The sequence below is a fragment of the Equus przewalskii genome, chromosome 28 (assembly GCF_037783145.1).
Source record: "Equus przewalskii isolate Varuska chromosome 28, EquPr2, whole genome shotgun sequence".
NCBI lineage: Eukaryota > Metazoa > Chordata > Mammalia > Perissodactyla > Equidae > Equus > Equus przewalskii.
The window spans coordinates 1819398-1841550 of record NC_091858.1 but is presented as its reverse complement, the minus strand read 5'-3'; the positions used below and the strand labels follow the sequence as shown (position 1 = coordinate 1841550).

The 22153-nt window shown below is 48.8% G+C and overlaps 1 protein-coding gene across 13 annotated transcripts in view; it reads left to right on the top strand.

Annotated features, from left to right (window-relative positions):
- CSGALNACT1 (chondroitin sulfate N-acetylgalactosaminyltransferase 1) overlaps positions 1-22153 on the top strand; it is a 330736-nt gene that overhangs the window by 50556 nt on the left and 258027 nt on the right. The window contains exon 2 of one of the 13 annotated variants that reach the window (XM_070598640.1): positions 11732-11764. The exons of 10 other annotated variants lie outside the window; for them this stretch is intronic. The gene's annotated coding sequence lies outside the window, so the exon portion shown is untranslated. Of the gene's footprint in view, positions 1-11731; positions 11765-16554; positions 16956-22153 lie in introns of those variants that run through there. 2 more of the 13 variants (XM_070598644.1, XM_070598643.1) reach the window with 2 other exon arrangements.

Genomic DNA, 22153 nt, shown 5'->3' with positions numbered 1-22153 from the left:
CTTACGGCGGTGATTCAATCGAATAAAAGAGGAGAATGTGAAATAGACAGTCTCCGAAGTGTTTAAGTGTTCTGCTTAGCCCTTGTTTGTAAAGCTAACAGCAGCACAAATGCTAATAATGAATTCAGGAGCCTTACCCCCGAAACTGGCAAACGGTGATGGTAGGAAATAATTACAGGTTTCAGCCCAATTTAACACATTATGCAAGAAGTGTTCAGTGAAGAATTTTTACCCTTCAAACATGTTCTCTTTTCTTTTTTTTCATACAGAAAAGTACAGAGAGTAATACAATCAGCTCTCATGGGCCCCTCCATAGAAATAACACAAGTTAAGACTGTGCCATGTTGGCCTCAGATTTTTTTAAATGAAATAAAATATTTCTGATAAATGTACTCTTTGTTCTCCTCCCTGCCTCCCCAGGGGAGCCCACTGTGGTGAATTGGTGTGCTTCCTATCACCAAGCGCGTGTCGTTAGGGTGATCTGCTCCTGTTACAGGAGCCGTCCCTCTTTGAGATGATCTTACCGCGTTAAGATGCGTGCCATAAACGCAGCCCGCAGACTGCGGCAGCCCTGCCCAGCTGACGCGCAGCTGGCCGTGATTGCCTGGCATATGGATTATAAACCCTGGCCACTCCCCATACGTAGTCAGGCGGTGTTAATTTTTAATTATACGTTTTATGGACTGACAGAGACAATTATAATTAATTTACACCTTCTTTTTGATATTTTGGTTAACACTTTAGATCAGAAGTTGCAGATCGTTTCCAGGGACATAAATCAAGCTGATTAGTTGCGGTGTTTTCCTAGACGTACTCCTCAAGGAGGAGAGATGAAGCCTCCAGGGAGTAAATACTTCACACATTGTCTTACCTCCTTGCTGGCTGTAAACTGAAGATAAATAATTATTCATTGACACCTGCTGGGACGCCCCTCTCACCTGGCCTTCCCTCCCTGTCTGGTGGAATTGCTGAGCGGAGCAGATGCTCTGAAGGGCCTTTAAAAGAGGGAGGCCTCAAGTCCCAAGGGCCTCGGGGCTCCTGGCAGTCCTGCCTGTGTGATTCTCAGTTGGGCTGTGCATCAGAAACACCTAGGAGGCCTGGCGAACTCCCCGAGTCCTGGCCGCATCCAGACAGCCCCGCATATCTCTGGGGGCGGACTAGAGCCCTGGGCTTCTCAGGGCCTGCTGGGATCCCACCGTCAGGCTGAGGAGTGCTGCTCTGAAGCACTCAGCCATCCTGGGCTGCTGCTAGGCTCTTGAACTTGTCAAGTGCTTCCCAGCCCAGGGCCCTTGCTGGTCCCTTCTACTGGAACCACTTTATTCTCTTCCTTCAAATTGTGCCTCTTCAGATGGGCCTTCCTTGGCCAGCCCATGTAAAACAGTCCGCACTCCCAGCAGCTGGACTGAAACATTGCACCCTATTCATTTCCTTCCCAGCACTATAGTCATCTGAACTGGTCTATTAATTTGTTCACTTGCTTATTGTCTCCCCTCCCCCAACTAGAATATAAGCCCCTGAGGGCGAGGTCTTACTTCTTGTTTATCACTGTATTCCTGGTGCCTAGCACGGTGCCTGACATAATACATACGTGTAAAATATTCATTGTCACAGTGATTTCTAATATCAAGAGGCACTGAAAGGCCACTGAGCATAAGTTTAAGTCCTTTTTCTAAGATCTAAGGAAGGATTGACTTCTTTCCTGAAAAGATGTACCTGTGTCTTTGTAGGTCTTGATCACAATGTAGGACAACATATCCTTGGAGCCACCCCTGGCCCTGTTTCCTGATCTTGCCCTCAATATCTCCTAATGAATAATAATAATAATGAAACCGAAAATACGGACACAAATGTTTATGTAATAATTATCAGCTTTAAGGAGCATTCACAGACTTTATCCGATTTGATCCTTTCCTGTGAGATGGGAGTAATCCAGCACGGACGATGAAACACTCAGAGCAGTTAAATAACATGTCCAAGTCCATGTGTGTGGAAGTGATAGAAGTGGGATGTGAAGTCAGGAGTCACTTGACAGCGAGGATGTGCTCTGCGGAGTGCGTCCTTAGGCCATCTCGTCGTTGCGGGAACGTCGTACAGCGGCTTACACCAATCCAGACAGTGGGCCTACTGCGCGCCTGGGCTGTGTGGTACTGATCTCATGGGGCCAGCGTCGTGTATGTGGTCCAGTGTTGACGGAGATGTTGTCATGCGGCACATGACTGTATGCCTGTTTTGGGGACACCTTCAGAGGGATGACGGAGGCCTCAGACTCTCCAGGATTAGGGAGCACTCACTGCCCCTCGCTCGGTGCCAACAGCTACACCCTTTCCCCCTGAACTTCTGTGCTCTGTTGGTTTAAAAGCTCACCGGGAGTGGGTAGGATAGTGAGTGGGACTGGAGAAGGTGGGGAGGTGAGAGGCCCCTTGCCTCTCCTGTGCCGCCCTCTCTTTGGGTGCAGCCCGAGTCTGGCCCATGGGTAGCTGAGTACCTTTGGTGTAAGGGTCCTCGCACAGCCCGTGGGCGTGGCCTCCCCTCGCCAGGAGCGCGGGCAGCAGGTCTCGTGGCGAGGCCTGGGAGCGGCATGGCCGCCCTCCACCTGGTCGGCTTGTGGAGGAGGCCTCCCCTCTAGTGTGCTGCAGGCCGTGTCCTGTCATGGTCCACCACAAGTTTCTAGGAAAGATCCAAAAATCTGGAGTAGTCGCTAATCAGTGGGTCGGTTGCAAAGTGCCTGACTAATAGAGTTTAAAATACGTCACCCTGATTGGCCTCCCACGAGATGCAAGGATCTGTGCTGCTCTGGTCCTGAGATGGGGGCTCCTGGGTGCTGGATGCGCAGGTGTGCGTCCTCACTTAGATGCCTGTACCTTCCTTTGCATGTAGGAAATACTGCATCCTTCACACATAGAAGCATCAGAAATAAAACAGGGTCACGTGATCCGTTACCTTGCCCTCAGAACCGAACTGAACTGCTTCCCTCTGGTTCTCGCTCACCTCTCCCCTCCTCTGTACCTAGCTTTGGCTTTGTCTCTGCTTAGCTCCTTATTTTTTCTGAGTGTATTTTTGTTGTTTGTATCTAATATAGTTTTAAGCGTGTTTTGGGTGGATTTTAAAAAGCAAGTTAGTGGGGCTGGCCCAGTGGCGTAGTGGTTAATTTCATGCACTCAGCTTTGGTGGCCTGAGGTTCGCAGGTTTGAATCCCAGGCAGGGACCTAGCACTGCTCGTCAAGCCATGCTGTGGTGGCAGCCCACATATAACAGAGGAAGACTGGCACAGATGTTAGCTCAGGGACAATCTTCCTCACCAAAAGTAAAAAAATAAAAGATAAAAAGCATGTTAGTTAAACATTAGTCCTTGTTATTGATTTATTTGTGTGTGGCCCCTGAGAAGATTGACTGTACACCCTGGTTTGCCTGAGACAGTCCTATTTGGTGTCTCTTGTCCCAGCTCAATTATTAATAGTGACACCTTCACTCTGAGAAGTGTACCAGTTTGGATGAAAAATTACAGAGGTCGCCTACTCCAGGACGATCTTCTTCCCAACTGCCCCTTTTGCTCGGTAACCCTTTGAATAAAGCCCGTCCCCCTCTCTGATCCCGTGTCACTAATCTGCAGTGCTCATAGAAGAATCCTTCTTCCTGCTGCTCACTGGTCTCCCACGGAGCCCATTGTCTTGAACGGGGCAGCTTCAAAGAATAATCGGAACATAGGTTGGTGACTACAGTGTTATTGGGTCCTCAGGTCAGAGAGCTGTTAACTGGGATTTAAAAGTTGTGCTTGGCTATGCTTAATTATAAATGCTTTTGGACCCAGAGTGCTTCGTTTGTCCACCAATCAAGAATTTCCTGGCCGTTGTACCAGTGTTTCCACTGACACTGTCGATGTTCTCGAATCCTGTTTGACCTCCTGCTGCTTTTCTCTTGAGCCGCCCTCTGGGTTTCCCTGACTTGGATGGTTTTGGTCAGCAGGTCAGAGAGGCAGTGGCTGGACCCCTCGGTGCTGGTCAGAGCATCCCTAGGGATCCCTCTGCCTCTTTCTCACACATCCTTAGGGTTACAAGCTTCCTTCTTGTGAAGTATTTTTAGCTTGAGGACTGTCTGTGGTGTTGGTTTTGCTCAGATAAGATGCGGAGGAAGTGAGGGCCCACCACACAAGGCCTCTGCTTGGCGTTGCACCTGGGGGACCCTGACGTGCAGATGCCCTGGGCTGCGGCCACTGCAGAAATTCATTGTCGCTCTTTACTCTTCCCCTGTTAAGGTGATTCCTCTTTTTAGCTGTGGTGGAGACTAAAAAGCGATTCTCTGGGTGTTTTGTGGCCCTGAGGCTAGGAATAGGCCCTCCTTCAACCTGAATCAGTGTATTCCAGTGTCTGATTTGGGCACATTCCTGAAGGCCTGTGTGACAGTGGCCCGACAGCTCCCGAGGTGACTGCTGGCCTCTATCGCAGTTTTCCTTTTAGGAAGTAACGTTTCCTGTGAGGATGTGGAGGAAATTCTGTTCCCCACAACACAGATACAGTTGAGCCAGGCTTTGGTTCACACACCCTGGGGACAATGACTCTACTCTTTTGTGAAATCCCTTTAGAGCCAGAAACAGAATTCTCACCAATTTAAATGAATTAAATATTAAATTAGGAGGGGTTGATGGGTTCGTTGACAGACAAAAGAAGAGGGGAATAAACGTTCTTCCCCATAATGTGGTCTACTCTGGAAGGGCCGTGTGTGATCAGGGGAGACGAGGCCTAGAAATCTGTGTTTAAATAAGAAAACCAGTATTACTGGTGCCTTGGAAAGACCCATCTAACCCCAGTATAACAGGGGTCCGGAAGGTGTGTGACGCCCGTGCTCCTTTTCTCCCCTCCTCTTTGGCAGCACATTCATTCAGCACCTTGTTTTCCAGGGTTGGGGGGCGGGGGGAAGGCAGAAGGCAGAGGGGGGAGTGAGAAGGTCTGACTGAATTGCCTGATTAACTGTTAACTGGCTAATTCGGAGCAGTCTCATCTTTCGTTCATTTGGAGCTTTCAAACCTCTCCCGTGTGCAGGGTGGTGTGCTAGTCTTCCCGGGGCTGGGAAAGCAAATCACACACAGATGCCACCCTCCTGGAGCTGAGAGCTGATAGGGAAGGATGGTGCCGCCAGACCCCCACACGCTCCATGAGGCTCTCAGAGGCGCGTGTGAGGTGAGGGAGCAAAGCCAGCAGCATCCTGTGAAGGGGCCGTTGCCTGGAGAACACTGTTGGGTGTAGCCTAGCTTGAGGAGAACTGAGATTAGTCATCCTGAAGAGCTCTGGGTCTGGATATTGGTGTGACACATCCTTAGGCTTACACGTTTCCCCTTCCTGAAGTATTTTCAGCTTGAAGACTGTCCGTGGTGTTGACTTTGATCAGATAAAACATAAAACATGGCGGGAGGTGAAAGCACACAGGAGCGGGGCCTGCAGAGGGCAAGTGGAGGAGAAGAGGGGATCCAGTCCTGAGCTCTGGTCTAAGTGGGGGCTTCTGGGCTGCACTTAATCTCTTTCTCTCAGGGGAGACCCTGAAACCCAGCACTTTTCCTCCTAAACCACATCCATGGCAGCTCAGCCCTCGTCCCGAGGGAGCCGCTAACGTGGCATGCGAGCATTTGCCTGTGTCTGGAGGATGAGGTGTGGTGCGGACACGTGGAGCTGGGGGAGGGGTGGAAGAGGATGCGCATTCACATGGACTGGGCAGTAGGAGCCAAGGTCCAAGATGGGAAATCCTAGGTGAATGCAGGGCGCCACCCATGGCTTAGTTCGGCTGGAGAGTGTGCAGTGTGCAGGGGAGTGGGGGAAGGTGGGGAAGGGGCTGGGAGCAGATGCAGACTAAAGAGTCTGGCCTTTCTTCAGGCAACCAGGATCCGCTAGAGAGTTTGTGAAGGGCTGGGATTTGATGAAAGCTGCATTTCGGGAGATTCACCTTGCAGTGGTGGACGGCGGTAAGGAGGGACTTCTATCAGGAGACTGTGGCAACGGTCCGAGTAGTATTTAACGTAACTCTGAAGATATCTATGAAACCAGCCACATGTTTTGCCAGACCTACAAGAACCTGAGTTCCTACAGGAAATAATTTCTCAAATAGAGAACAACTTAGGGATGGCGTACAAGAAGAATTTACATTGATGACTTGACAAAGCTCCTCTAGGTCCCTGCCACCCGTAGGGATGAGTCTGTGCACATGAGTTCGTTGTGTCTGCTGCCGTTGTCCTCTAGGTAAAAGCGTGGGCTCTGGAGCCAGACTGCCTGCATTCAAAGCCTAGCCTCGCTGCGTATTAGCCTTGAGACCTTCGGTTAATTGCTTGAACTTTCTGTGCCTCAATGCTGCCACTTAGGATGTGCTTGATGAAGGTTAGCATTACCATCAACGTTATCCAGTGACATTTATTTAGAACAAGTTAAGTGTCTGACTTCACAGACATATGGGATCTTTTCAGTATCCTAAGCAAACTCCATTAGGAATTGCATTTGTCTGAGAGTAACAGACCCTCAGCCCCCCAGCACATGGTCTTAAACTCCTGGGGGTTTATTTTCTTCACATAACAAGAAGACTGGAGGTAGACAGTTGCTGGCACTGTTTGGGTGTCTTAAGGATGTCAAGGTAACTAAGATTCTCTTGGTCTCCTTCCTTCATGGGCTCAAGATGGCTCCTGCAGCTCCAGCCATCATATGTGTCTCCCTGAAGGACGAAGAGTAAAGGGTGGAAGGTCACAAGGGTACCTCTAAGTTGAATAAGCTCTCTTTAAAATTCCTTTCTAAAAACCCTACCTAAGGACTTTCACTGGTATCGTATTGGCTATCTTTATCTTCAAGGGATATTGGGAAAGGTAATATTCTTCAGGCATTTTGCCCCCTTCAGAAATACAGATGATCCATTACTAAGGAAAAAGGGAAGGGTGGATATTGTACGGGCAGCCGGCAGTCTCTGCCACAGTGGGGCCTCCCCGCGGGAAAGCCACTGCAAGGACTTCAAAGAATTCTGTCTATTTCTAAGTTAGCAATTGATTGCCTTCTCCCAGATCAACAGCTTCTGGTAGTGTAATCATTTAAGTTTTTAGCATCTGTTAAGTTTTTGCCTTTAAGAAGTTTGTTCAAGAAAGAAAAGACAATTACAGAGAGAGATGGGAACATAGGGTGTTTTAAGCTCAGTCAATTGTCAGTGTAGGTGTGTGGGAGTCTTAGTTTGTATTTAAAGATACGCTCTGTGGGCCACATAACGGGGGTGCTCCCTGATTAGTGGTGAGGGAGGCTTTGTCATGTGGTCCATGTCCTGTCTATCATATTTCTATCTGCAGACAGGTTGACAGTAATAGAAAAACACTGTGCATATCATCCTGAGATGCAGAGGAGGAAGATAACTAGCCTAATTCTGTAGATGAGAAAGACCACCAGGCAAGCTTTAGACGTAAGGAAGGACCGTGCCAACTAGTTATTAAACTCGAGTCAGAGTCAATGTTGAAAGCAAACCCAGGAGCGCCACCCAGTAAGATCACACGCCCAGAAGAACGAGGTTTAGGTTCTAGGCCCAGATCGGCAGTAAATGATTCATTTAACTAAAATAAATGAACTGAGCCTTCCTGTGCCTTATTTCTTATTTTAAAGTGAGCAATGGGAATGCCTAAGTGAGCTGCTACTTCTAGTGGGCTTGGGACTCCTGCTCAGTTGTCCTGCAGGGATGTGGCCCGACCTCCCCCAGTGCTGGTCCCGTTCTCAGTTCCGTCAGGACGCCCTCCCTGCCCCACACTGTTCCTCTGCCTGAATTCCGGTCATTGTGAGAAGTCCCACCATGCATCTTTCCAAGGCGGGAGATCTGTGTCATTGCAGATTCCTCGTCCCTTTCTTTTGTGACCTATGGCTCAGGGTCACGGAGCTGTGAACCGCGTCTACAGGGCCTCACTGCTGTCTCGTCTCCACCACTCTTCTTTTTCAGGCCGTGGTTGTTTTTCCTCGTGGCTATTGCCTTAGCCACTTATCTAGTTGCCTTGTCCCCATCCTTGCCTCCTCCGGCCATCCTCCACTCTGCTGCTAGGTCCTATGATGCTGATACTCTCAGCTGCTTAGAACTCACATGTCTCCCTGCTGTGGGGTCAAGGACCAGCTCCTATAATGGCGCACACAAGCCCTCTTTGTGATGTGTTCTCACCATCTTCATCTCCTGCCTCTCAACCCCCTTGGCTTTCACGCTGCCCCAGACCGCTCAGGTGCTGTTCATGTGTGTTTGTTTGCATGCAGTTTTCTGCCTTCAAGGCTCTCTCTCCACCTTGTTTTCCTGGGAAATTCCCGCTCATCATTTAAGGTTCAACTCGGTCATAATGAGAGCAGTTCACACGTGCGGGCACTTCCTGCATGTCAGTCACTGTTCTGAAAGCTCTGCATGAGTTAATTCGCAGAGTCCCTACAACAACCCTCTTGTGTTACCTCCAGGATGGGCACCGTTATTACCACTCTCATTTTACAGTTGGGAAATGGAGGCCCAGAGAGGTTAAACATCTGCTCAGAGTCACACAGCTAGCAGGTGGCTAGCTGGGATTTGAAGGCAGGCAGTCTCATTCTAGATTTTGGGTTCCTAACCCCCAGAGCAGCCCTGGCTGAGTCAAACAGAGGCGGCCACTTCCTCCTGTGCTGCCTGTGCCCACCGGACTCCTAGTCTCTGTCACGGCATTTAGTATACTCTCTTCCAAGTGTACAGTGAGCCTTTGAGGGCAGGCAGCCTTCACGTCGTGCTTGTGTCCCTGGTGCAGGGACCCGGTTCCTCCATTCTGCATCCCCATGGTCCAGTGAAGCACCCGGCACATGGTACATACTCATCAAATATTTTTTTTTTAAGATTTTATTTTTTCCTTTTTCTCCCCAAAGCCCCCCAGTACATAGTTGTATATTCTTCGTTGTGGGTCCTTCTAGTTGTGGCATGCGGGACGCTGCCTCAGCGTGGCCCGATGAGCAGTGCCATGTCCGCGCCCAGGATTCAAACCAACGAAACAGGGCCGCCTACAGTGGAGTGCGCGAACTTAACCACTCGGCCACGGGACCAGCCCCTCATCAAATATTTTTTTGAAAGAATAACTGAAGGAATATAATGCATATTAGTTGAATGAATGATGGTGAAAAGGTGTAAAGCAGGGGTGGCCGACTGTGGGCAGATGTGGCCTGCTGCCTGTTTCTGCACTGCCCACAAGCTGAGAGTGGGTTTTACAGATGGCTATTTGCAGTCGGTCTGATGACAGGGAACACTACCGCTAAAACCCAATTATGGGAAACGTCATCCCTCCGCAAAGAATTCTGTTCTTCCTCGTTAGTAGATCCATGTTATATTCAGTTGTTTTTAGTATCTTTAGAATTTTGTCAATAACAAATCTGGGGAAATTTGTGCGTTCTCTTATTACATAACGTAATAACAATTTTGCCTCTTGGCCGGCAAACCCTAAATTGTTTACTCTCTGGCCTTTTACTAGAAAAGTTCGCTGACCCCTGCTCAAAGTGCTATTTAAGTAACAGTTTTCTTGTTATTGTGTGTTGTGGTGGGGGTGTTCAAAAATGTAAAAGGTTTTGGGCATACTTGTCCGATTAAATGGGATGAAGTTTGTGAAGCTTAGGGCGGTGAGTGCTAAACAGGTGCTCTCTCCTTCCGGTTCCTGGACCTAACACAGAGGACGAGCAGTGGGGCCATTTGAGAGTAGGTGACTCGGCAAGCATGGCCCCCAGTATCTCGCTTCGCCAGGTTACGCTGGGTCAGTCAGTGGTGTTTAGGACGGAGTGTATAAATTTTAAGTTGGAGACAGAATCGTTTTCACGTTGTTAGGGCCCCAGATTCCTGATGACAGTGACCTGGGACTGCAGGATCTCTAATTTTTCATGACGGCTTGGAGAAAGGCAAAACTCAGCAGGAGCCATAAGCAATCTTCTACACGTTACAAAAAAAAGACTGTAGGCTTATGTCTGCATATATTTTTTGCTACTGGTCTTGGAGCTTTAAAGTCTTTAAAAATTTATATTCAGAGTGTTTTTCTATTCATTTTTCATTCTGTTAAGAAGAAACTATAAATAAAACTTAACAATGCCATCATTTTTCATTAGCTCTAATGGCTCTGTGACAAGATGAAAGCTCGTGTAGTGTAATGTTTGATTTTTTTCTTCCTCAAATGCTGTTGGGCTAGATCATTTAGAAATATTACAAAATCTTCCCTATTGAAGGAAAAAGGTTTTGACTCCAAAGTTTAAAAAAACATGTGCATTACATCATGTGAAACCTTAGTAACTTCTGGAAGCTGTTCTAAATCATGCGTGTTCCTTTGTCTCTACCTTTTTGTTTCTCCATATTCCCAGCCTCTTCCCTGAGCTGCAATGCAGGCTCCAAAATAACTGTAGAAATCTAAGAGCCAATGTTTTTGTTTCATTATGCTTCAAATTTACCTTGAATTAAAATCTGCGTTTCTTAGCTGTTATTCTGGAGCCAACTGTACAGTCATGTTAATCAGAACAGTTTAGGCCTGGAAGGGGCCAACCACCTTGTTTACGAGGGAGAAAGTGAGGCCAGGAGAGAGATTACGAAATACACTCATGGTCATACGACCAGACAGTGGCAGAGCAAAGATGAGAGGCAGGACAAGAGCCACATGCTAAAATTTCCTAGTTGAATTTTTTCCCTTTTGTAAACTTTCAGGGGTGAAATCGTCCAGAAACTTGAGTGGGAAGAAATAATAAAAGTCCAAGTTCTTATTTTTAAGTTATTATGATTTAAATGATTTCCAATTCTGCAGAAAGTTGAAATTAAGCCAGTGGTTGTAGGAAAATAGTAACAATGTACTTTAAAAGTGCACTGAATTTCACACTGATGTTTCTAGAGACAGGATTCTTGGGATTTGGCATCATCAGCTGCAATGTTAAGTGATGAATACTAGATTCTTAGCATCCAAATGCAAGCGAGGTGGGGGCCGTGTTGGCCTGCCGGCCCCTCGCCGGCTGCTGTCCCAGGCTTGTCGGCCGGAGGCGCCGTGGCTGTTCTGCGGACGCGCTGCCTCTCAGTGCTCTCTGCTGCACAGGCTGCACAGCAGGGACTCTCGGGGACCTTGTGCACTTGGACAGTGGATCCTTTGAGACAATGCCTGTAAATCTGTGCTTGTTTCTTTTCCTTCTTTTTATTGATGTGCTGTTTCTTGAGACCACTGCCTGTGTTTGCTTGAGGGCTAACTTGGAGTAGCTGAGTGACTAGAGAAGGGCTCAGCAGCACAGAGCAAGATAGGCAACCACTTCTAGCGGTTTACTTAACATTTAAGGAAACCCATACCCTTTCCCATTCTAGAAGGTCTAATGGACACTGACTGACTTCCGAAAGCTGTAGTGCAGCCTGCGACGTGTATAAAGATAGTGCTTGTCTGCCCAGCAAGGTCATCGTGTTTGCCAGTCCTGGCTCCGGCCCTGAGTCAACACTGCCACATTCTTTGTTATATGCAGTTGTCTCTGTTTTGTTTTTTTAAGTTTTTAAGTTTTTAAAAAATTAATTAAGAGCCTTGAGCCTTCTCAGGTTGGTCCTTAGGATAATTCAGTGATTCTTTTGGAATGCAAGACTTGAAATGGGGCAGATCTTTCTACCAAACAAGAAGCATCAAGCAAGGATAGTCATTACTACTGTGCTTACTGCACTTAGGTGGGTGGTTGCCAAAAGCATCATCCTTTTCTGGAACATGGTGTTCTGACTCATTTGTACATCTGTTTTATCTTTCCAGCCAAAAGGAAGTGGAACGTTGTGAAAATATTAGGTGAGTTTGGAGCCAGTTCAGTAGTTACTTCAAGCCACAAATTTACTTTTGCCTGATTAACCTACTCACTTAATGATGTTTGCTTGTCCCTGGAAAAAATTTAAAATGTAAAATATTTATTGAGAACCTAAGTGCGTGTGTTAACTTAGGTACTGAGTTCTAGGAAGGACGTGTGGCAAATGCCAGTAGAGACTGGCGGGTCCCTGATAGAGCTGGAGTTGGATGGGTATCAAGTCTGGGTGGTCAGGGCTGGGTCTGGCGTCAGGGTACAGTTGCATGGGCTGGTATCAAAACTTGTTAATTACAGACAGGCTAGAACTAAAGACCTAGGTGAGAACCGGAGCTCCCCAGAGGAGGAGATAGCCCCAAGGAAAGTCTTGAGTGGCGAGTTGAGTCAGTTGGGCAGGGACCAGGTAAGGCATGATCAAGACTGAAGATTTGAGAGGAAGTCATGTTAGTTACGGCCCACGCAGTCAAACAGAAGCCCTTTGATGCAAGGATTTAGTTTTAAAGGTGTTTGGAAGATCTGAAAGCCAAATAGGGGACAATGAGGTCACCCAGAGATTAGCAATAGCAGGAAACCACTGCCACCCCTGAGGCTGGTGGAATGGGCGTGGGGGTTGGGTGGGGGTTGGTGAGGGGATGTTGTTCCTAGAGGCCAAGAGCTGGATCTACATGGAGGCTCTCAGAAGCAGCTGGGACCACGGAGGGAAGGCCTGTCTGGTGGGAGCTAGAACTATGGAGAAGACAAAACCGCTGGCTGGAGATAACATCCAGAGCGGAGTGAGGAAAGGGAGGAAATATTCTCGCTTCTTCCTCTTTCCCATCCTCTAGTCTTCCACCTAAGCTGAGCTGGAGCCAGTTGACAAGTGAGTCTGGAAAAGGTAGTTTTTGGGGAAAGAGCAGGGAATGCATGAACTTGCAAACAAGCAAATGACCAGCCCGTAGGTACAAGGCTGGGGCAGGGTTGGAGGGAGACTCATGCCCGGCCTGGGAGGCCATAGCCTAATGGATCCTACTGGAGCAGCAGAGCAAGCCTTTGAGGAAGGGTTAAAGAGCCCGGAGCACCGGACTCAGCCACCTTTCCAAGGCTGGTGCCCGAGAGCCTCCTTGTGTCAGGCGGCGGTGCTTCTCCAGCCCGTCGGAAGCTCAGCCGGACTCGGGGCGGCGCCTTCGCACGCTGCGGGCGCTCTCTGCTAGGCTCCCACCACCGTGAAGGCGCCGCAGCTGGCCTTGGACCAGGGCCCCCAGAGACCTCCCTTTAAGTGGTCGAAGCTCTCTGGATCAGTGATGGAGAATTCTGTGACAATGAGCGCTGACAGAAAGAGAAGTTCTGTATAGAAAGCCTTCTTTCTGCCCGTATGATCCTGGATGGCCGCGGAAGCACACTTTTCCGAGTTAGTCATACAGGTTCTCAGCCATGAAGCAGGACGTCTCTGGTCTCTGTCCCCTTCCAGTCACTCTATATAGAAAACTTGCCGTTTTAATCATCGTCTCCATTGTCATCATCACATTCTTTGAACACAGTTTAAGCAGAGCGTCGTGGAGTCTGCATTGCAGAGAAGGGTAGAGTTCAGCTCTTTGTAGCCGTGATAATTGTCGTTTATTGAGCTGTTCGTGTATATGAGGCGCTGTGTGAGGTGTAGCAAGAACAGCCACGCGCTGGTTCTCAAACTTCAGTGTGGCTCAGATTCACATACGGGTCTTGTTAATGGGCAGATAGGTGCCCCCCTTACGGCCTCCCACTCCGTTTCTGATTCAGCAGGTCTGAGGTGGGGCCTGAGAATGTGCATTTCTCACTAGTTTCCAGATGGTGCGGATGCTGCTGGTCCTGGGGCGCACTTTGAGAACCGCTGCATCAGTGCCCTGGCTCTTCACGAAGTTACGGGCGGGTGTTATCTCCATCCTACATCCAGCTGAGGCTGAAGGCGGTCACGGCCCTGGTTCAAGGATGGCTGCCGCCTCCATGGGCCGGGCCATTGGCCACCTGTGGAATTTGTAGCTTGGTCTTATAGCCGTGGTGAATTTCTTTCTTAAGTTTTATCCTGTGGTGAAAGTGAATTGGTGGGTTACATTTTTAAAAAATTGGACCCTGTTTGGCTGGTGAGTGGACTTTTACCTTTTGGTACGAACGCCCCTGCTGACTGAGGCTGTCTGGTGGTCTGAGGCCGTGAGACCTGGAAGCCCCACTCCAGGGCATCAGGGAGGGACTCTCTGTGTGACCCGCAGACCTCTGTGCTGGGACCTCTGAGGGGCCTGGGGGGGACACCTGGGCCCACTGCCTGTAGTGTGGGGCATTTGCCATCATGCTCAGACCAATTTCCTCCTGCCTCCGGGTGTGGCCTCTTGCCTGGCATGTTGTTTCACATAATCAAGGATATTTTTCATGAAATCAGTCTCTCATGTTGCTGGATGCTGTGGCCATCCCCTGTGACCTCCTCAGAGTCATGAATTCTCATCCCTGATCTCAGATACCTCACTAACAAACTGCTTGATTTCCCAAGTCACCCATCGAACAGAACAGCCCGCAGAAAGACCTGGGGCTTGAGGATAAAAAGGGTGAGACAGTGCATAACACACCGCCTCCTTCCCTCCTGGATTTAAATCACATATTAATTATTAATTCAGAGCATCTTTATTGTTCCATCCGCAGACTGCAAATGCGAATTCCAGCCATGTATTTTTAAACAGCTCTATTATGATGAAGCAAATTTGAATATCTCGTGTAGTTTGTTACAAGTGGGCTTTCCTTATAAAGGAAAAAGCTGTTTTATATATGGTTCTATTTTTTCATTTTGGTAAACTGTAGCCAGATTCTGAGTCAGGAGAAATATGAGCTCTTTACCATTTAATAGTTCTATATATCACGTAGGCAGTAGCTTCCGTCAAGTTTCCTTTGCAGAAATAGGGAATTAAGGTCCAAAGTAGAGAAATCTATGTCCTGGGACCTGGATTAGATTAGAAAAATTCATGAATTTTATAACAATATAGATAATCTGGATAATGAAGATTTAAAAAGAGCTTTACTTGGCTATAAAAGCAGTTAATGCTGCGTTCTAGAAAGAAAAGATGTAAAATTATGTTTTCGGTTACTGTAGAAATCGATTCCAAAAGTATTCATGTATTAATTTCCCAAGCAATATTAGGCAATCTATTAGAAAATAACTGCTGTGACCTTTTCTTTGAAGCAGTTTTATTCAGATTCTGGTAAATTTGTACCTGCAGTTTACTCTAAAATATAGTATTGTACTTTATATATTAGGTTTAATACATCAAAAATTCTCACTGTCTTTCTTTAGAATTTTTAAGTAGAAGCCAGAGTCTTCTAGAGTCCTGTGTGTCAGTTATTTATTGCTGCCCAGCAAACCTTTCCCAAATGTGGTGGCTCAAAACAGCATTTGTGGGGCCGGCCCAGTGGCTCAGTGGTTAAGTTTGCACATTCTGCTTCGGTGGCCTGGGGTTCCCCTGTTCGGATCCTGGGTGTGGACATGGCACTGCTTGTCAAGCCATGCTGTGGCAGGCATCCCACCTATAAAGTGGAGGAAGATGGGCACAGATGTTAGCTCAGGGCCAGTCTTCCTCAGCAAAAGAGGAGGATTGACAGCAGATGTTAGCTCAGTGCTAATCTTCCTCAAAAAACAAACAAACAGCCGTTCACTGAGTTCACAAATAGGCAGTTTGGGCAGGGCTAGCACGGAGGGCTTCACATCAGCTGGGCAGTTCAACGAGGGAGGAGGAGGGGTGGGGGCCGGGGGGCGGGGTTGGGGGTGTGGGGTAGGGCTGGGTGGGGGGTGAGGAGCTGGGGAGTCCTCTTCCAAGACAGCCACTCACATGGCTGGCGCGTTGGCGCTGGCTGCAGTCTGGGAGCTTGGCTGGGGCTGAGGCCAGGGGCCTGGGTTCCTCTTCATGGAAGACAGTCCATGGGCTGCCTGGGCTTGCTCACACCGTGGTATCTGTGTTCTCAGGGCCATTATCCCAAGAGAACCAGGTGGCAAGCTGTGAGGTAGTCTTCCCGACGGCCTTGGAGGTCATGGCGTTCCTCCTGCCGTGCGCATTAGTCGGCCAGTGAAGAGACCGTAGACTCTGCCTGTTGATGAGACGGGTGTGAAAGAGTTTGAGGACGCCTTCCCACTGCCACACCCTGTTAGGAGCCTCTGCCGAACGTTTCACTGTGGCCTCTAAGTGGAAGACTTTTGATCACGCGTTGACGGGGTGAGGCTGCGCTGGTGCTCGTTATTACACGGCTTGATTGGAGTCCATCCTGGCCCAGTAGGTGTGAGTCGAACAGTGTTCATGGGGTTTGCACCGCGGTGGGCCCGGGGTGAGCTGGGTGAGGGCAGGCTTGCTGGAGGGGTCCGGACCGAAGTCGGCCTGCTGGGCTACCAGGAACAACAGGGAGATGATGTCACATGGAGACGGCAGGTGTGGACGGTGCTGTCAGAAAGCTTAGCTGAGACAAGAAGAGGGAAAGGCAATTAAGAGGGTGACTGCCCACCAAGACAGCATTCATCTTCTTTTCTTTTTTTCTATTTTTTTCTTTTTTCAAGGGAGGGAGAATTTGTAGGGTGAAGGGAAGGTGCCAGTACAAAGTGTAAGGTGGTATTGTTCCTATTCACCTCCGTGACTTAACTTCCCTCCACGTTTTCTTAAGTGCAGGGATCCTGGCGCAGTGCCAGACACAGTGGACACTTGATAAACATTTGCTGTAGAACAAAGGAATTCCCCCTGTAGAAAAACATTGTTTCCGGGATTGCTCACCACCTGCGCTGACCTCTTCCCTTCCTCTGCAGGGCGGCCCTTTGCCTGCCTTTTTGTTTCACAGTAGACCAAGGATGTTCTAAATAAAAATCAGTCTCCCACGTTCATGGATGCCGCAGCCAGCCCGGTGGCCGCCCCTGGGATGTGTAACGACGTTCTCCTCCTCACCCTGACCTCAAAGACTTCACCAACAAACTGCCTGTTTTCCCAAATCACCCACTGAAGCAAAAAGCCCATAAGAAGACCTGGCGCTTGGAGGCTTCTGAATCCCCCACAGATGGCCCCGGGACCAGATCCTCATCTGGTTGGAGAGTCGTTCTCTCTCGGAGCGTCCGCTGGTCATCTATAAAGTGGAGTACGAGCTCCTGCTTCCGAGGGACGCTGTGCGCAAGGCCGTGGGACTGACGGGTCCTGTGAAAGCGCTGGCTGAACTGTAAGAACTGCCAACCGCAGAGCACTGTGCTAATGCTGGGAGCTGATTATCTGTAGTCCCGTAGGCCGGTGTGGGTGTTGACGTTTTATTAGAAACCTGATATTTTTTACCTGAGGGTCATATAGGGTCTGCTTCAGTCACTTTTCCATTCTTCGACTTATATAAGAAATTGGCTGGAAGTGTCAGCAATTGAAAAATGGCAGTGATTTTTTGTTTCATGACCTGCAGTTGTAATGGACACAGTAATAGCAGTGCTCTCTATATGTAGTCTTTTTCTTGCTTTCTAAGGAGTAAAAACCACTGCCTAGACTAAATAATGGGAGGGTGGCGTTTCATCTCTGGAACCACGTGTCTTTAGAAGCCACGTTTTCTCTGACACATGAGAAATGGTTGAAGACATTTCAGGAATTATTCATATCAGTGTGGTAATGGTCCAAGGCATACACCATGGAAAGAGCAATATGATGCAGTTATAATTTGTGCTGATTAACTGCTATATGCACAGAATTTCAGCTTTAGTTAATTTCACTTTTTAACAATTTACACCACATCTGTGCAGCACCATACGTTTAGATTGTTGTTGTGATCCACACATAAGTAATATTTTTTAGTGAGGTGTCTCTTTCAGAGCAACTACACTCTTTTCTAAACTACAACTTCTAAGGGGGTGAAGGATGAGATGTGAGTTGCGCGTTTCTTTCCTAAGCCTTTCTGCTCGGTGGGGAAGCGTGTGTTTAAATGATCACGTGTAGAGACGGATGCTTCAGTGTCTGCCGAGGACTTTGTTGTTAGGAGGCCAAGAGGAGGACGCTCACGGGTGGCTTTGAGGCCTCAGGGATGTCTCCTTCATTCTGGTAGAGCAAAAGTCACAAATATTATCATACTGTGCACACTTCTGCAGTTCTTAATGCAAGCAGAGGCCCTGAGACCACGAATATATCGAAACCGCAATAATAAACAACATTTAAATAATGGAGAGGGCATTTGAAAAACATCTTTGTTGTTTGCATTTCCTGCTGTGTGTGCTTCTGTGTGCTATTTGATTTTTGTCCCTGAAGGAAATTCCTGTGCCAAGTGTGAGAGGTAGATCCCTGTGACCAAGTTGGACGTGGGGTCAGAGAAGGAAGGGACGTGACCAACCACCAGCTGAATCTCTAGTCCTGCAACCACACGGACCCCCTTCTCTGTTACTTTCCCTGGAGGGTACTGGGTTGATGCTATCCCTCTCTGAGGTGCTGTCTTCCCAAAGGCTCCTGCCCTGGCCAGGGGTCTCCTTTTGTACTAACGAGGAGCGAGGGAGAGGTGGTGAACAGCCCCGGTCTGTGGAGGAGCCCGAGTTCAACGTGGCGGATATTCACACATGAACCCACGGTGCCATTTGGACCTGAGGGCGCCTTTGTTCTGTTTTTGCTGTCATTTCCATTTCTGGGACTCCCTTTCAGTGTGTGGTCTTGGTGGGAGGCAGGCGTTCGCTCTGGCTGGGCACAGGCACCCCTCTGGCACAGCCCACTGAGGCTTCTCCCTGGAACTCTGGGTCTTGAGAGAGCAGTGCAAAGAGGGAGGGTGTTGGATTTGTTTGTGCGGCGGCAGATCTCCTGTGGGCCACTTTGACCCTCAGAGCGCTCCTCGTGCGGAGAAAGCGACGGGAGCTTTCGCTAGTCTTCTCATTTTTTCTAAGCTGGTAAGTGTTAGTTTCATCCCCATTATCAAACAGTACGGACAGAGGCCGCCTGGGCAGCCGCCTCTGTGTTGCCATTGGTTTCGTACTCTCTTTTTGGCCCTCCATTTTTGGAGCGTCTCTGTTGGTGTCCTGCTTCCTTGGGTGGAGTGGGAAGCCGAGCGCTGACATTTCCCTCCTCCGCTCACCGAGGTTGGTTTACTGGACGAAAAGAACTAGTTGTCCTCTTGTGTTTGTTGTGTGTGGCTAAAGGTAGTTTCTACCTTTGCGGACACTTCACAGTTCACTAGAGCATGTATGTACCCGATTCTTTTGATGTCTATGTATAGGCAGATACTGTTGTCCAGGTGATCAGATGGCCTCAGTGAAGTTACGTGATTTGCCCGAGGTGCTGTGGCTGTTCACTGGTAGAACCAGAACTCTAACCCGGGCCTCCGGACTCCCCAGCCCTCTTCCTGCTCATTCTGCCGTGTCAAAGTTAGCCTTGTCATGAAACATCCTTCACTGAAACACCACGCCTGCCAGATTCAGAGATCTCAGTGACTAGGAGTGGCAGACAAGGGACATTTGAGCAGGAACAGTTACCAGCTGGTGTGGGTGCCACAGCAGTCCTGTCCTGAGTTCCCAGAGAGGCGTGGCTCGTGTTCAGTCCCAGACCTGGGCGGATCAGGGACTGGCTGGTAGGCTGAACCCCCCATCTCACTTCTCCATATGCAGCCCCGCCAGGCCCTCTGTGTGGGGGCTGAGGGGGGGTGGGTCCTTCCCTTTAGTTGGAATCCATCAGCAGCTCATCCAGTCCCACAGGACGCCTGCCAGGTCAGCACCCGGTCTGGGGAGATGACTTTGAAACCGCTCTTTTTATGCAGCCATTTAAGAGCTAGTTACTGCTAATTAGCACCATCCCAAAATAACTTTTCTTTTTCCTTTTTTTCTCAAATAATATGTGCTTATTGCTGATAGATTAGAAAACAGAAATAAAAAGAAGTAAAGAAAAATTAGAAAATATAAATAAACAAAAGAAAGTAAAGAAAAAAGTCTCACTATTTTGCCACCTGGAAATGACCACCTTGACATATCTTTTTCCAGACCTTCTTTATGTTAAACTTTTATTGCCATGTGTTAGGTACTGTTGTCGGCATCTTTACATGCCTCATCTTGTGGTATCTTCCCGGCTTGCAAGGTATTATAGTCCCCATTTTTCTTTTGAGGAAGACTGGCCCTGAGCTAACAACCATGCTCATCTTTCTCTATTTTATATGTGGGATGCCTGCGACAGCATGGCTTGATAAGTGGCACGTAGGTCTGCAGCCAGGATCTGAACCGGTGAACCCCGGGCGGCTGAAGCAGAACGTGTGAACCTAACTGCTGCACCACCCGGCTGGCCCCTTTGGCAAATTTTTAATGTTTGGTTCTAGGTAGTTATTTTTCGTTTTTGTTGTGAAAAGGATCTTATATTCCCCTCCCATAATCTTTCCTTAACTGGCTATTGTTGGTATATAGAAAGCCTTTTTAAAAAGAATTTGACGTCTTACCAAATTCTTAGTAATTCTGATAGTTTTTCAATTGTCAGGCCTTTTTACCCTGTTTTCACTTTTGCAGTCCAATTTGGAGTGGTTTCTGATGAATAGAGTCCTGATAAAATGCTGTGATGACTGGCCCCGGGCTGTGGAGGGTGATCAGGGCACGGTGGCCTGATCAGGCAGGATTGCTGGTCGTAATAACTGTGACTGGGCAGAGTAGGGTAAAGGTGAGGACACCTAGAACTTGTAGAATTTATTGTAAGTCGTGGAAGGCCTACAGAGTGTGAGTCACATGGCGTAGATCCAGCTGTGGCCCGGGTCAAATCACATTTCCTCACCAACGTTTCACGTGAGATGGCCTAAAATCGGTCACAGCTGCTTGTCGGTCCCCCGTCTGTCCTGTCTGATGGTGGAAATCAGTTCCCCAGCATCATTTAAAGGGATGCTGTGTTCAGGGTGAACGTGCTCTCCGCTATGTGAAGAGCCTCACCAGACTGAACTAGCCGTAGATAAGCTCAGAAATAGGGATTTCCTGGGCATTTGCGTGTTTGCCTGATGGCCGTCTGCTGTTGGACTTGTGGGGAGCTCTCCTGCAGCGCCTGCCTCCGAATGCACAAGACTGTGGTACCCTCATCTGTGCCGGCTGCAAAGGCTGCCTAGAAGCAGATCTCAGCGTGAGCAGACAGCCCGGCCCCTTGCTCAGGCTGTGCTGTGACCTGGCCCTGAATGGCACCGGCGCGGTGCCTTGAGGCCTGTGTCCACGACTTACCTGTGGTTGAGACGGGTTTTACTTCACCATTGTTTCACACTGGAGCAGCGTAATTTGTGGACTCTAAACCCTGGTGTGTGTTAGAAAATGTCCTGCTTCAGGAAACCCAGAAGGGAAAAGACCACAAGTCCCCGGGGTGTGGTGATGACAGGGGTGGTCCTTGTGACATCATGTGGTGAGCGTGTGGTAGAGGGAAGAGTTCCTAGTGGGAGTGAAATTTGGGGAACCTTCTGTTTGGGGAGTGCTAGGAGCCGTTTTATTTCTAATTAAGAAGAGCCCTAGGAAGGGAAGTAAGGTAGCTTGCCAGCTCATTAGCAGACGTTCCGATTAGACCTCAGAGCACATTCCCTGGTGGCCAGAAGCAGGGAGAGGAAGGACAGCCTCACGCCTCACATTTGCTGGGCTCAGGGCTGGAGTGCAAGTGGAAGCTCACACCCTGTGTCTGAATAAATATGTCATAGTTGCAAGTCAACCCATCTGTGAGTCAGGCTCTGTCTTCCTGTCTTGATACATATATCTTCATAACGACCTGGACAGCCAGATTCAAACTTAGTTCTCAGACTCCTCCAGTTCTCATTCAGAATCTCCCTGTGGTTCATGTAGACGTCTCTGGCCGCAGGTCCCATATCTGTCTGCACTCTCTGCAAGGAGCCTCGTTGTGCAACCGGAGGAGTGGTCCACCCTTATGGGAATAGACCCAGGCAGGTTGAAGCAGGTTCCAGGGATCTGTTGTATGGTATGAAGATGGAGCGGGGTCTGGGTAGGCTCAGCCCAGGGCCTCTGTGAACTCCTTGCCCCATGGACCTGGCGTGGCTGGAGGATGTGTGAGCAGGGCCCTCTAGGTGTGGTGCCAGCGCAGGGGCCCAGCCTGAGATTCACAGGGCAGGGCGTGGAGATGGGAGGAGCGATGGAGAGGAGGGAGCTGGAACCCCAGGGCAGGTGAGGTGCTGTAAGCGGTGAGATCAGGCACCCTAAGCATGAGGGCCCTGGAATGTGCCAAATTATACTCTTAGAAATACTCTTTTATTACTTCTGGATTTGGGCAATGTGTGTACAGATTCTCCGCTCATCTCATGTAGACCCAGTGGACATGTCCTGCCCTGTCTCAGACCCCTCTCCTTCCCAGTGCCCAGTTCTTCCTTATAATGTGGCAGAATGTGAGGTGATTTCTATAAAGACGAACACAAAGCCTTGTCTGGAACCAGGCCTCTGATCCCATCTTGCTGCCCTC